Source organism: Triticum urartu, chromosome 6, assembly GCF_003073215.2.
Source record: "Triticum urartu cultivar G1812 chromosome 6, Tu2.1, whole genome shotgun sequence".
Taxonomy (NCBI): Eukaryota; Viridiplantae; Streptophyta; class Magnoliopsida; order Poales; family Poaceae; genus Triticum; species Triticum urartu.
Window position 1 is genome coordinate 28128342 of NC_053027.1, and position 12124 is coordinate 28140465.

The window sequence follows — 12124 nt, forward strand, 5'->3', positions numbered from 1 at the left end:
CCACTACTGATCATCGGGAAAGGAAACATAGTAACGTTGAGAGTCTTCGTCGAACTCCCACTTGAGCTCATACGCGTCTCCTGGAGCGGAATCATCAGGCCCTGCATCTGGTGTAATAGTAATCTGTGAGCCACAGGGACTCAGCAATCTCGCACCCTCGCGATCAAGACTATTTAAGCTTATAGGTATGGCAAGGTAAATATATGGAGCTGCAGCAAGCGACTAGCAAGTATGGTGGCTAACTTCTTCGTAAAAGAGAGCGAGAAGAGGAGGCAAAGCACGAGCGAGAAACGAGAGAGCAACCTGCGCAAACATTACTCCAACACCGTGTCCACTTCCCGGACTCCACCGAGAAGAGGCCATCACGGTAACACACTCGGTTGATTCATTTTAATTTAATTAAGGTTCAAGTTATCTACAACCGGACATTAACAAATTCCCATCTGCCCATAACCGCGGGAACGGTTTTCGAAAGTTCAATCCCTGCAGGGGAGTCCCAACTTAGCCCATGACAAGCTCTCATGGTCAACGAAAGAATAGACCTCCTCCCAAGATGTTCCGATCAGACTCGGTATCTCGGTAACTCAACACACTTCGACAGGTTAAAACAAGACCAGCAACACCGCCCGAATGTGCCGACAAATCCCGATAGGAGCTGCACATATCTCGTTCTCAGGGCACACTCAGATAAAGACTAGCTACGAGTAAAACCAACCCTCAAGTTTCCCCGAGGTGGCCCCGCAGGCAGCTCAGTTCGGACCAACACTCAGAGGGAGCACTGGCCCGGGGGGGTTAAAATAAGATGACCTCTGGGCTCCAGTAACCCAAGAGAAAAAGAGGCTAGGTGGAGAATGGTAAAACCAAGGTTGGGCATTGCTGGAAAAGCTTTAATCAAGGCGAACTATCAAGGGGTTCCCATTATAACCCAACCGCGTAAGGAACGCAAAATCCGGGAACATAACACCGATATGACGGAAACTAGGGCGACAAGAGTGGAACAAAACACTAGGCGAGAGGCCGAGCCTTCCACCCTTTACCAAGTATATAGATGTATTAAGATAACATAGCAATATAATGATATCCCAACAATTATATAAAAGATGTTCCAACAAGGAACGGCCTCCGATCTTCACCTGCAACTAGCAACGCTATAAGAGGGGCTGAGCAAAGCGGTAACATAGCCAATCAACGGTTTGCTAGGACAATGGTGGGTTAGAGGTTTGACATGGCATTTTGGGAGGCTTGAAAGCAAGTGGTAGGCATCGTAGCAATGGCATAGCAAAAGAGCGAGCAAACTAGCATAGCAAAGATAGTAGTGATTTCGAGGGTATGATCATCTTGCCTGCACAGTTGTCAGAGTTGACTGGATCCTCGAAAGCAAACTCAACGGGCTCCTCGTTAGCGAACTCGTCTCCCGGCTCTACCCAAACAAGACAAACAAGCAACAAGGATACAATCAACCACGTGCAAACTCAAACAACACAATGCAAAGATGATATGCTATGCGGGATGCGATGCGGGATACAAAATGCAAGATATGACAGGAAATGCATGAACTTGGCCTCAACATGGAAATCCAAGTGTGCCACTGTAAAGATGAGATGAAATCGCTTGAAAACGATATAAAGAACACCGGAATCGGAGTTACGGTTTGGAAATGGCAAGCGATTCAAGAATGACACCGGTCTGCGATTTACACCAAGTAGGCATCTAAATGCAACTAAATGAACATGCTACAGCCACCAAATATGACAACAAAATACATGGCAGGGATGCACACAAGATGCTTAACAAAAGTCTAGCACTGAGCTACGGCCAAATCATCCATTAACAGGTTCAAACAAGCATGGCAAAAATGCAAATGACAAACAGATCTCAGACTTAGTGAAATTAACACTTGTCTGGAATTTCAGATCAGGTAGCCCTCTTCGGAGCAACAAAACTACATGCTACAGGATCTGAACAAGGCAAAGTAAAGCATGGAATGGAGCTACTCAAAGATCTTAACAAAAGTCCCTTAGTGACCTTGAGCCAAAAGGGATCAAAAAATACAATTGCAAGCACGTGAACATAGCAAAAACATAATCAGTTTTCAGACTTAGTGAAAACTGGCACATGCTGAAACATAACTCAAGTAGGCATGTTTACGAGCTCGATGCACTCACTACGGTGCAAGTCATGGCAAGACAAGCATACCTCCATCAAGAAGGCACAAAATTCAAGCTAGACATAGCAATAACAATAGCATAGCATGCACGGATCAACTACAACATCACTGGCAAAATTGCAAACAAGTTGACAATCTGCCCAGATTCACAAAGTAGCAAAAGTAGAGCTCGATTGACTCAAACTAGGGTGTTCCATAATTGTAAACAAAGACATGGATGGATATAGCACTACAAGATTAATAAAATATTCTTACTGATCATCCTCAAAAGAGGCACGGATCACTAGGAAACAACATGAACATATGGCATCATGAGATAAACAGCTGCAGGACTTAGTGAAATTACTAAGTCTTTGGAAACAGAATTAGCAAGTGCACCTCTTTGCAAGCTTGCACTAGTCATCACACACATCCTAAAAATACATGGGTTGCACCTCTGGAGAGATGACAAAACCCTTAACAAAACACATGTAGAACTCACGGGCATAGCATGCACACATTAATCATGGCAAAAATGACAAAAGTGCTAAACGGAGTAGCAGATCTGACAATTAACTCAAGTAGCCCTCTTCTAACAGCATTTCGGGCATCAAGATAAGCTCAAATGAAAATTATGCAATGGAATGAAATGATGTACCCTCTGAGATAAACATTTTGATGTGCTATATGCATGAATCGGAGCTACGGATGCAAAGTTACGGAGCCGCAAACATGAGCACTTGGATCTGCATTTTCGGGACTTAGACAAAAAAACAACCTCTAGGTTTTACTGTTCATCCGGATCAGATCTGGGCGCGGCACGCGGATCGAGGTCCACCGGAGCTCTCGCCGGAGCTCCTGCTCACCGGCGCCGGAGGGAGAGATCGAGGCGAGGGGCGAGGCCGGAGGCGGCGGCCGGGACGGCGAGCGGCCCGCGGGGCGAGGCGGCGCGCGGCTGCCGGGGCCGGCGGCGGCTGTGGCGGCCCAGGCTACGAGGTGGCGACGGCGGCGGCAGGGCGGACCGCGGCGGCACGGCGCCGGAGGTGGCGGAGGCGGCGGCTTGGCGCGGGCGGCGGCAGAGGGAGAGGCGCGGGGCGCGCGGCCCGGGTGGCGGCGGAGAGGGCCCGCGATGGGCCTGGGCGGGCCGGCGCGGTGGACGGCGGCGGGAGGCCACGTGGCGCTTGCCTATTGGTCCGGGGCGCTGGCGGCGGGGCGTCCGGCCGGAACGGACATGTCCGGTGCGCGCGAGGGGATTTTTAGGGTTTCGGAGGTAGGAGGAGATCCGAAAATCAGGGGGCCTTTAAATAGGCATAGAGGGAGTTAGGAGAGTCCAAATGAGGTGCGGTTTTCGGCCACGCGATCGTGATCGAACGCTCTAGATGATGGAGAAGAGTTAGGTGGGTTTTTTGCCAAATTGGAGGGGTGTTGGGCTGCAACACACACGAGGCCTTTTCGGTCCCTCGGTTAACCGTTGGAGTATCAAACGAAGTCCAAATGGTATGAAACTTGACAGGCGGTCTACCGGTAGTAAACCAAGGCCGCTTGGCAAGTCTCGGTCCAATCCGGAAATGTTTAATCCCCACACATGAAAGAAAGCTAGAAATGACCACCGGAGGAGAACGAAGCGTCGGAATGCAAAACGGACGACGGGAAAAATGCTCGAATGCCTGAGACGAGCACGTATGAAAATGCAATGCACATGATTACATGATATGAGATGCATGACAACGACAACAACACACGGAGACAAAGACCCGAACCCGAGGAAATAAATATAACTTAACGCCGGAAACGGCAAGAGTTGGAGTACAAATAGGGAAAGTTACATTCGGGGTGTTACAACACTCCACCACTACGAAAGGATCTCGTCCCGAGATCTAGGACTGAAAGAACGCCGGGTACTCAGAACGGAGGTGATCCTCGCGTTCCCAGGTAGCTTCACGGTCGGAATGGTGTGACCACTTGACTTTGAGAAATTTGATTGACTTGTTGAGAGTCTTGCGTTCAGTCTCTTCAAGAATAGCAACTGGGTGCTCACGATAAGAGAGATCTTCTTGGAGCTCAATGTCCTCGAAGTTGAAGGTGCGGTCAGGAGTCTTGAAGCACTTTCGAAGCTGAGAGACATGGAACACGTCATGAACATTTGCAAAGTTTGAAGGAAGCTCGAGTTGATAGGCGAGGTCGCCTCTCTTGCTGACAATCTTGAAAGGTCCCACGTATCTAGGGGCAAGCTTGCCTTTGATACCGAAGCGACGAGTACCTTTCATAGGGGAGACACGGAGGTAAACATGATCTCCGATCTCGAAAGCCAAATCGCGGTGCTTACTATCATAGTAGCTCTTCTGGCGGGATTGGGTTGCTTTGAGGTTATCACGAATGACTTTGCACATTTCTTCTGCTTCTGTGATTAAAAGTCATTACCCAAAAGCTGACGTTCACCGGTTTCAGACCAGTTGAGAGGGGTACGGCACTTCCTGCCATACAGAATTTCAAAAGGGGCCTTGCCCGAACTTGCTTGAAAACTGTTGTTGTAGGAGAATTCAGCATAAGGAAGACAATCCTCCCACTTCATGCCGAAGGAGATCACACAAGCCCTGAGCATATCTTCAAGAATCTGGTTGACACGCTCTACTTGACCGCTTGTTTGAGGATGGAAAGTTGTGCTGAAGCGGATGTTGGTGCCCATGGCCTTCTGGAAAGAATCCCAAAACTTCGAGGTAAAGATGTTGCCACGGTCTGAAGAGATCACTTGAGGAATACCGTGCAGAGAGACAATACGAGAGGTATAGAGTTCCGCCAATTGAGCTGCAGTGATCGACTCTTTGATAGGCAAAAAGTGAGCCACTTTGGTGAGTTTGTCGATGACAACGAATATAGCATCATTGCCACGCTTGGACTTTGGAAACCCAGTCACGAAGTCCATTTCAATGTGGTCAAACTTCCATTCTGGAATGGCAAGAGGTTGGAGGAGACCTGCTGGCCTTTGGTGTTCTGCCTTCACTCTTCTGCAGACATCACATTCATTCACGAATTGAGCGATCTCGCGCTTCATTCGAGTCCACCAATAAGCTTGCTTGAGGTCCTGATACATCTTCGTGCTCCCAGGGTGGATGGAGAGGAGAGAATTGTGAGCCTCGTTCAAGATCACTTTACGAAGGTCACCTTTGGGTACAACAATACGATCCTCGAAGAAGAGAGTGTCCTTGTCATCAAAGCGGTAGCACTCGTACTTGGACTGACTCTTGGCAATCCCAATCTTCACCTTTTTCACCATAGCATCAAGAAGCTGGGCTTGGCGAATCTGGTCTTCCAAGGTAGGGGAGACTTGAAGGTTGGCAAGGAAACCTTGAGGAACAACTTGCAGATTAAGTTTGCGGAAAGCTTCACAAAGCTCGGGTTGATAAGGCTTGAGAATAAGACTGTTGCAATAAGCCTTTCTGCTCAATGCGTCAGCAATCACATTGGCCTTGCCTGGAGTATACTCAATACTCGGATTATACTCTTGAATCATTTCGACCCATCGAGTTTGCCTGAGGTTGAGATTAGGCTGAGTGAAGATGTACTTGAGACTCTTGTGATCAGTGAAAATGTCCACTTTTCTTCCCAATAGAAGATGTCTCCAAGTCAAAAGAGCATGCACAACTGCCGCCAACTCGAGATCATGAGTGGGGTAGTTCTTCTCATTAGGCTTCAACTGGCGAGATGTATAAGCAACAACTTTCTTCTCTTGCATCAATACTGCGCCAAGACCTTGGAGAGAGGCATCACAAAAGACCTCGTACGGTTTGGATTCATCAGGCGGAGTCAGAACTGGAGCAGTGATCAATTTCTCTTTCAAAGTGTTGAAAGCAATATCACACTCCGGAGACCAAACGTACTTGACGTGCTTCTGGAGAAGATTAGAGAGAGGCTTCGCGATCTTGGAAAAGTTTTCAACGAATCTTCGGCAATAGCTTGCGAGACCGAGAAAACTGCGGAGTTGCTTCACGTTCTGAGGAGGTTCCCAATTCACAATTGCAGACACCTTCTCAGGATTCACGGCAATGCCCTTGGCAGAGATGATATGACCAAGATAAAGAACCTCATCGAGCCAAAATTCACACTTGGAGAACTTGGCGTAGAACTGATGTTCCCTGAGCTTATCGAGTACCAAACGCAAGTGCTTGGCATGATCTTCCTTGTTCTTCGAGAAAACCAGAATGTCGTCGAGATAGACCAAAACGAAGTCATTGGTGTAGGCGTTGAAGATGAAATTCATCATGTGAGAGAACGTCGGAGGAGCGTTGGCGAGGCCAAAAGACATGACAGTGTATTCATATGAACCAAAGCTTGTTCTGAATGCTGTCTTCGGAATATCTTCTTCACGAATGCGAATCTGGTGATAACCCATACGGAGATCAAGCTTGGAGAATACTTGGGCACCTTTGAGTTGTTCGAACAGCTCATTGATGTTGGGAAGTGGGTATTTGTTCTTGATGGTCTTCTTGTTCACTGGACGGTAATCAACACAAAGTCGGTCCGTTCCATCCTTCTTCTTCACAAAAAGAACACCACAACCCCACGGAGAAGAACTAGGCCGGATGAGACCCATTTTCTCTTGAATATCGAGTTGCTTCTTCAGCTCCTTCAACTCTTCAGGTCCGAGCTTGTAAGGACGTTTGCACACAGGTTCCGTGCCAGGCTCAAGATCAATAACGAATTCAACTGGCCGGTGCGGAGGCATTCCTGGAAGCTCTTCTGGAAAGATGTCTTGATATTCGCAAACGACTGGAATTTGCGAAATAGCATCCAATTCACCCCTTTCATTGAGAGAAAACAGACGGATTGTATTACCCCGAGCGGCAAAGACAATTACATCCTCAGACGAATGAGTCAATTGAATCTGCCTGGCTGCACAATCAAGCTGAGCCTTGTGCTTAGAAAGCCAATCCATCCCGAGAATAAGATCAATATCCGAGTTACCAAGAACCATTGGAGAAGCCAGAAACTTGAAATCACCCATCAAGATAGAAATATCCGGAACCATCAAACTAGAACTCAGACGCTTAGCCGGAGAGACGACTTGCATAGCTCTGGGTAAAGCCTTAGTACTAAAATTGTTCTTCGATGCAAATGGGAATGACATGAAGGAATGCGATGCACGAGAGTCAAAAAGTACTTTTGCGGGAATATCATTAACATGAAGGTTACCCATGATCACATCTGACGAGTCCTCTGCCTGAGCTGCATTCATCAAATTGACCTTGGCATGCTTGGGGTTATGCTTGACCACAGCTGTACTTGCCGATCTGACAGGAGGAGGAGGAGGAAGACGCCTCTGGTTGAAACACTTGTTGGCATAGTGACCCTTCTGTTGGCACTTGTTGCACGTGACCTCTGAAAGCGGACGGTGATACGGAGCACTCGATCTTGGAGCTTGAGACGAAGTCTTGTTCTGAAAGCCAGGGTTGGGTGGGTGGGAAGAACCACTGCCACCTTTACTCTTCTGCTGATACGGTTGACGGAACGGAGGAGGAGGAAGCCAATACTTCTGCTGCTTGGCCACTTGAGTAGAGGAAGAAGGAGTAATATCTCTGGCTCGCTTCTTGGAAGCATCACACCTCAACTGAGCAGCCTCTTGCTTCAGTGCCATGTTGTAGAACTCACCATACCTCAAGGGCTCAAAGAGAACAAGAGCGAGCTGGATATATTCTCTGAGACCACCCCTGAACTGGTATATCATGCTCTTCTCATCAGGGACGTCCTGCTTGGCAAAGCGGGCGAGCTTCTGGAACAACTTGTTGTAGTCATAGACAGACAAAGAGCCTTGCTTCAGATTGCGGAATTCCTCACGCTTGTTTTCAACCACGCTCTGTGGAATATGATGAGCTCGGAAATCTCGATGGAAATCATCCCAAGTGATAACACGTCCACCTCTGGAATCCTTGTACTGCTGGAACCATTCTGCAGCTTGATCTTTGAGTTGGAAGGAAGCGAACTTAACAAAGTCCTCAGGCCTGACGTTACTGCACTCGAAATGCTTACACAGATCCATAAGCCAATCGTCAGCATCGGTTGCCTCAACACAATTGCTGAAAGTCTTTGGCCCGTTAGCAAGGAACTGGTTGAGTGTAGCAAAGTGACTCTGATTGCTGCCTTGATTCCCTTGGTTGCCTTGATTGCGCTCTTGGATAATTTGCATGATCAACTGTGTGTTTGCATTGGTTGCGGCCATCACAGCTTGCCATGCCTCTGGAGGAGGTGGAGGTGGTGGCGGATCAGAATTCGGAGTCGTGCACGTTGGAGGAGCCATCCTGAAGAGGTTGACTACCATTAGCACAATGATAGACAATATTGAAGCTGAATCCAACGGAATGAAAATTGCAACATATAGTCTTCACATCCGAACAAAATGAACGAATGCATTCCTCTTGAAATGGTCACATATCCATAAATTGAGAAGCCACGTAGAATTAAGGTAGAGAAATAAATCAACAAGGTACGGATCAAGAACGAATAATCGGTAAGAAATCCCAATCTCAAACCAATATCCGTGGAAGAAGAACTAGAGCTACTAGAATTCCCACTTATGAAACTCCCGAACCTTTCCGGTTATGCAATCAGGTGTTGGGGATACAGGGGAAGCATAATATCTCACCCAAACTAGCAAATCCTACATCCAGTTGTATCCATCCTTCAACACATAACCAAAAAACCTTCGGAAACCATCTACCTCAACCTTCGAAAAGCATCCGTTATACAAGTTATGGCGATACTCCCGAACTCCTGCCCCAGTACTGGGTGGCGTCGAGGTTATCTCACCAACGAACTGCATAAAAGAGATTTTCGATGTCGGCGTACTAAACTCAGGTATTCCAGAACTGCAACGATAAAATTATGATGACAACACCTCAGAGCTCAACTCCCCGGGACAATTCCACTAAACCCCTGACAGGAGGCACCAAGACAATGTTCTCGTCATAAAACCATCGGAACGATTCCAAGATACCCGCGTGATCCTAAAAAAAATTTAGTGAATTTGAGAAGAGAAAAGTCAAAACTCTACGTCAGGATGCCTTACCAGAGCGATGAGGAGACTGGGAAGTAAAAAGAATTCCTAATCTCTCCGATATATAATTCCTAAAAGACTCAAAACATTTTTCTAGACACAACTCGGCCGCTAAAAACAATCAAGCAATGGGGCTCCTAAGGTCGGGGAAGGCTCTGATTACCAACTTGTAACACCCTCGATGCGACTATAGCTCCCACGTGTCGAGGCACGACTTAGAGACATAATCGCATTGAAGGCATATGTCGCAAGTTAGGCAATCTTCACACCATCCCATGTAATATGATAATAAAAAGGGAGATAACATAGTTGGCTTACACTCGCCACGTCAATCAAGTGCATAAATAACATTACATCATCCAAACACTCATGGCCCGACTACGGTGCCAAAATAAAAGAGAAACCAACATGCGACAACGGTCCCGTTCACCCCCAACTAGGCACCACTACTGATCATCGGGAAAGGAAACATAGTAACGTTGAGAGTCTTCATCGAACTCCCACTTGAGCTCATACGCGTCTCCTGGAGCGGAATCATCAGGCCCTGCATCTGGTGTAATAGTAATCTGTGAGCCACAGGGACTCAGCAATCTCACACCCTCGCGATCAAGTCTATTTAAGCTTATAGGTACGGCAAGGTAAATATATGGAGCTGCAGCAAGCGACTAGCAAGTATGGTGGCTAACTTATTCGCAAAAGAGAGCGAGAAGAGGAGGCAAAGCACGAGCGAGAAACGAGAGAGCAACCTGTGCAAACATTACTCCAACACCGTGTCCACTTCCCGGACTCCGCCGAGAAGAGGCCATCACGGTAACACACTCGGTTGATTCATTTTAATTTAATTAAGGTTCAAGTTATCTACAACCGGACATTAACAAATTCCCATCTGCCCATAACCGCGGGCACGGCTTTCGAAAGTTTAATCCCTGCAGGGGAGTCCCAACTTAGCCCATGACAAGCTCTCACGGTCAACGAAGGAATAGACCTCCTCCCAAGACATTCTGATCAGACTCGGTATCTCGGTAACTCAACACACTTCGACAGGTTAAAACAAGACCAGCAACACCGCCCGAATGTGCCGACAAATCCCGATAGGAGCTGCACATATCTCGTTCTCAGGGCACACTCAGATGAGACTAGCTACGAGTAAAACCAACCCTCAAGTTTCCCCGAGGTGGCCCCGCAGGCAGCTCAGTTCGGACCAACACTCAGAGGGAGCACTGGCCCGGGGGGGTTAAAATAAGATGACCTTTGGGCTCCGGTAACCCAAGGGAAAAAGAGGCTAGGTGGCGAATGGTAAAACCAAGGTTGGGCATTGCTGGAAAAGCTTTAATCAAGGCGAACTATCAAGGGGTTCCCATTATAACCCAACCGCGTAAGGAACGCAAAATCCGGGAACATAACACCGATATGACGGAAACTAGGGCGGCAAGAGTGGAACAAAACACTAGGCGAGAGGCCGAGCCTTCCACCCTTTACCAAGTATATAGATGTATTAAGATAACATAGCAATATAATGATATCCCAACAATTATATAAAAGATGTTCCAACAAGGAACGGCCTCCGATCTTCACCTGCAACTAGCAACGCTATAAGAGGGGCTGAGCAAAGCGGTAACATAGCCAATCAACGGTTTGCTAAGACAATGGTGGGTTAGAGGTTTGACATGGCATTTTGGGAGGCTTGAAAGCAAGTGGTAGGCATCGTAGCAATGGCATAGCAAAAGAGCGAGCAAACTAGCATAGCAAAGATAGTAGTGATTTCGAGGGTATGATCATCTTGCCTGCACAGTTGTCAGAGTTGACTGGATCCTCGAAAGCAAACTCAACGGGCTCCTCGTTAGCGAACTCGTCTCCCGGCTCTACCCAAACAAGACAAACAAGCAACAAGGATACAATCAACCACGTGCAAACTCAAACAACACAATGCAAAGATGATATGCTATGCGGGATGCGATGCGGGATACAAAATGCAAGATATGACAGGAAATGCATGAACCTGGTCTCAACTTGGAAATCCAAGTGTGCCACTGTAAAGATGAGATGAAATCGCTTGAAAACGATATAAAGAACGCCGGAATCGGAGTTACGGTTTGGAATGGCAAGCGATTCAAGAATGACACCGGCCTGCGATTTACAGCAAGTAGGCATCTAAATGCAACGAAATGAACATGCTACAGCCACCAAATATGACAACAAAATACATGGCAGGGATGCAAACAAGATGCTTAACAAAAGTCTAGCACTGAGCTACAGCCAAATCATCCACTAACAGGTTCAAACAAGCATGGCAAAAATGCAAATGACAAACAGTTCTCAGACTTAGTGAAATTAACACTTGTCTGGAATTTCAGATCAGGTAGCCCTCTTCGGAGCAACAAAACTATATGCTACAGGATCTGAATAAGGCAAAGTAAAGCATGGAATGGAGCTACTCAAAGAGCTTAACAAAAGTCCATTATTGACCTTGAGCCAAAAGGGATCAGAAAATACAATTGCAAGCACGTGAACATAGCAAAAACATAATCAGTTTTCAGACTTAGTGAAAACTGGCACATGCTGAAATATAACTCAAGTAGGCATGTTTACGAGCTCGATGCACTCATTACGGTGCAAGTCATGGCAAGACAAGCATACCTCCATCAAGAAGGCACAAAATGCAAGCTAGACATGGCAATAACAATAGCATAGCATGCACGGATCAACTACAACATCACCGGCAAAATTGCAAACAAGTTGACAATCTGCCCAGATTCACAAAGTAGCAAAAGTAGAGCTCGATTGACTCAAGCTAGGGTGTTCCATAATTGTAAAAAAAGACATGGATGGATAGAGAACTACAAGATTAATAAAACATCCTTACTAATTATCCTCAAAAGAGGCACGGATCACTAGGAAACAACATGAACATATGGCATCATGAGATAAAC